The following is a 4,937-nucleotide window of genomic DNA, read 5'->3' on the forward strand; positions in this document are numbered from 1 at the left end:
CACTTTATTCTTAGTCAACAACACTAACACAACCCTACCAGATACTCAGTGACCCCAGATTCGATGGACCTGTGGCGTTATTTTAATGACTCCCTTTTAAGAGGCTGCTGTCAGATATTAAAAGTCAAACCTATTTATATATAAAGGACACATTTCCCTCTCAAAGTGTGTTCCTGTCACGCAGCAATGAGACACCCTTAATACTAGGAGAGAAAAGAAAATATGATGGTTCATAAATAGCTTCATCTTTATCTTTGACTCAGACCCACACGTTTAGACAGGAAGTGGAAATTAGTGTTGCACCCAAAAATAATGCAGTATTACTCATGATGCATAAAAACTGTCTGGAGTTATATTTGGGGCTAGAAATCTGGCCACAGCAAAACATTCGCTGTCATGTATAGCTTAAATATATTTTATAACAAGATTCAAGTCTTCTTTTTAGTCATATTTTCACCAACGTGGCCTAATGAAATTTGTGGTTTCACTTTATTTTATGTTGTTTTGCTGGACTTTGTCATCTCTGATACTTTAACTGTATTTATTCATGACTTTTTCATTACTGAGGGCGGGGGAAAAATGCTGGTTCATACTCACCTGGGCTGCAGGATATGGTAACTAAAAATCATACTGCGATAATTTTGACAGATATTACGACTGCGATGTGATTTGCAGTAAGTGAGAATTATCATTTTAGCATCACCATTTTTTATTTTCACTGAAAATGACTGTTGAAATCATGATGATGTGACGTTTGTGGGGCTCTGTACCTAACAAATATGGTTTCTTAAACCTGGAGACAAGGCCATCTTTGCAACACTACAGCACTTAATTTCAATGCTTTTTTGACACACATTTTTACTTTTATAAAAAAAAAATAGTAGCGTCTGCAATTTGAGTGTGGCACTTGACTATATCGCAGTTTTGATATTATTTCAATTTATTGTGCAGCCCCACCAGTAAACCCTCCATGAAAAAACAGAGAGAGACATATTGTCAGACGTTTTGGTGACCTTGCTGTGACCAAAGAAAGGAAATTTCACTTCTCTAATATCTAGGGATGTGAAGTGGAGACGCTTTTCTTTTCATCCAACCACTTCCTGAATTTTGCCCATTGATATCCTTTTATTATACCAAGATAACCTATTAGATTACATAACCTTGCTTAATTCCAGTGTGTAGATTCATTTAGCGGTCAAAGATGTATATTTTCTAAAGGACTATACCATTGGTTTTGCATGTTTTAGCCCTTTTATTGAAAGATTTAGATTAGATTAAAGATAATTATAAAATACATTTTACAAGCTAAGAAATTATTATAATACGATCGATGCTGAGCAAGAGCAGCGTGCAAGATCTTCTTTTTCCAAGACTGAAGTGACACTTTCCAATGGACTTGCATCTGAGATAAAGTTAAAGTAAGCAGACCTTGAGTGAAGTATCTTTTTATGAGGTCAGCAACAAACCCTCAAACTCAGCATGACTTCCTTAGCTGTTTTTTTTTCCATAGATTAACAAATATGACGCTGTAAGGACTCATTCCTATGATTATCTGACACTGTGTTCAATCATTTATTAACTGTTTATACACCAGTTGTGGCTGTTTAGTAGGAGAGGTTATAATTGTTGATAAATACTGTAACAAAATCAAAAAATACAATGAATAAAAATATGTTCTAACGTCTGCTCAAAATGGAACTGTAGTGTGATATTATGTATCGTGTAAATTAAAAATGGGGGCAACATGTTAATAAGTTGGTGTACACGTCACAGTGAACATCAGTCTGCATGAAATTAAATATAAAAGTTTTATTACAAAGCAATTCATCTGCACTACAGCTGTACCACCATGCAATGATAACAAAACACAGACAAAATAATTGTAGGCTCCATCCGTATATGGTTAATTAACAACTCCAGTCCAATTTTCACCACATGTCACTTGGTTTTAGTAGTTGGATTTATTGCAAGTTACACCACTAATGTGGTATAAACTGAAGCAGGTCCTCCATTGCTACCTAATGATGAGGCCTGATGTAAATATTAGTTTTAATACTGCTACCTGCATATTTATAAACACAAAAGTCATAATCAATAAAATTACTAAAAACCAACAGAAAACCTGCCAGTTAAAGGAAGTACTAGTCAGTCTCTTAGTATTTAATGAAGTCACCATGTCTAGTCGGACATTGGTCACTTTACTTGATGACATTGACATTGTATACTTTCTATTTGATGACAATCCCACTAAAATTCTCCTAAAAAAATAAAATTATAATAAAGACTAGAGAACAGTTTTTTTAAAACATAATACAAATGTTTGTAGCAGAACTTTTTTTTCTTCTTTCCAAACTCATTAATAATCTTATGACCCCTTTTGACCCTTTAGGAGGAGGCCGACCCCTAGTCGCAGTAACACTGGGCTAAAATACCAAATAACATGTTCTGTTCTCTTCTGTGCATCTAAACTGACTGTTGTGGATTAATGAGATTAAATGAGTCCGGACCGAATCTGTTCGAGTCTAAGGAGATCTGGAGACGCGCGGACAACAAAGTGGAATTGGAATCTGTGGATGTTTGTGTGTATCTAGCTGCGAGCTAGCAGCTAGCTGCTAGCCGCTAGCTACACAGCCCATCTCCCGAGCAGGGGCATTGCCAGACACTTTTTACCGGTAAACATGCCCCGGTAAACATGCGCTGTGCCCCCCTGTAAAATTCCAGATGAAATTTCACATTGAGTCTATTTTTCATCAGACAGTTTATGATCACAGAATGGAGTAGTTGACAGCTCCTGTGACAGGTGAAAGCAGGAGAAGATGCAGGTGGACAGTCAAGTCAGAGTGAGGAAGTGGAGGAGAGAGACAGACGAGAGAGAGGGAAAAGACATGAGGGACCATCACTTCATCACACTGAGGGAACAGATTCCATAGAAACAGATATCTGTTGAGGAGGACACTGGTCAGACGCAAGACTATTCAGATTCATAGTGCATTTGTCTGTTTGGCATATAATGAGGATGTGTTTGTTTGTGTGTGTGTGTGAGCGGATGGGGGCGGGGGGGGGGGGGGTATGGGGTGCTGTGCCCCTGTAAAGCTGCAGGCCTGTCAACACCCCTGCTCCCGAGGCGACGGACCGGACGCAACGGCACGTCCAAATTGGACTTAGGGTAAATAATGTCCGCCACGCTTTTTCGCGATCATTGCCGTCACGTTTGCTTTGTGTCTGGTGCAGGAAGAAATGGTAAAAACGGGCTTTTGTCACGAAAGTGTCCAAGCAGCAAGTTTGATTGTTGAGGAACAGGAAGTTGTGGGAGGGACGTAGGCAGATGATTGACAGGCAACGACGGTCGGACAGCGATATTGAGAGTTGAGAGATTTGTGACATTTAGCGTGTTTGGAGTGTGTAGTTAGTGTGTTATGTAGTGTTTGGTGTAGTGTGTTTAGTGTGTAGTGGAGTCGTTTGTTTTGTTTAATGAGTCAGAACAATGAGGAGAAGCTGAATGTGGAGCAGGCAGTGCAGCTCTTTATTCAGCTAGAAGGAGCTCAGGCAGACCTGAGCATTGCCTGCATTTAAATGTAAATAGTTACAAATAACTTCGTAAGTGTTTAAAATGTATGCACAGATTTAGCAAACAACAATTTATATTTGCATTATAAGTAAAAAAAAAAAAAAAAGGTTTGTTAAACATATTTGTGGTTTTCACAGTAAAAAAATTCTAACTTTTTCTACTCGGATTTTATGTTTTTTTTTGTGATTTTAGGTCCATTGTGTTAATACAGTATGTCAAAATAAAAAAATAACTGTACAGTCACACATGTGAGGTTGTGCTGAAAATAATGACACCAAGTAAATAGTTTTTAAGGTGAAATATAATGGCAAAATCGAAAATAGTCAAAAACGGCCAATTATACCCTGGAATATCGGATTTCACAACAAACCTAAATATCCCTGACGTCCCACCTTCAAACACAGCCTCATTTGGCCATCCATGAAAAAGCTACTTAACCTCCAACTTTTTTATAGGAATACACTTTTCTTACAGGCACTGCACTAGTAAATGTAACATAAAGGACTACATTTTTTTTTATTAAACCCTTGTGTTTATAAAACAAGACAATAATTAATCTTGTCACCTTTATATTGTTAATTTTACATTCTTAACTGATAAACTGAATATTTCCACTATCACTGGTAAAAACACATTGTATTATTAGCCGTGTGGATAAATAATTAACTTTGTTTTTGATAACTTAAGATCTTGGTTCTTGTCATAGATAAACCCTATGACAGACTGAATGCTTTAACAAAGACTGAATGCTTTAACAAAGCTTACTTGTTGGCCCACACAGGATTACATCCTTGTACAGAGTGAACCTCAATCTGCAACCTCATGCCGCCTAAACCACTCAATGACTATCTGGTTACTGATACACTTCATGTCTTTTAAAACCTTGTCATCAGTTAGAGGTCCAGATCCAGTTCACACTCTCTGTGTTTCACCTCTTAGAACCAGCTCAGTCCATTTATCTGTTCAGTTACATTTATAGATCGACAGATTGGTGATAATCTACAAGTATTGAACATGTACAGCATCATTGTCAGTGCAATACTGCAGCCTGCAGGTCAAACTGAGTGCAACACCTGACCCCACCATAAAACTTTGAATAGAGGTCAAAATGAATACAATTCTCTACTGAAAAATCTGAAAATGTATCTATCTATTAAGCTAATAAAGGCCTCTATGGGCCTCAAAATTTGTGTATCTTATACTTATTCAAGCCATTTTTGTTGTATAGTAGCCCTTCATAAGCATTAATCTATAATCATAAAGTTTAATCAAAAGAAAAACAGATCCATGATTGGCCCTCTGGTGACATGTGACCTATAGCTGTTGACTTATTACCTGGAAGAGTCAAACTTCTCCATACCTGGGAGTT

Source organism: Sparus aurata, chromosome 9 (genome assembly GCF_900880675.1).
Source record: "Sparus aurata chromosome 9, fSpaAur1.1, whole genome shotgun sequence".
Lineage (NCBI taxonomy): Eukaryota > Metazoa > Chordata > Actinopteri > Spariformes > Sparidae > Sparus > Sparus aurata.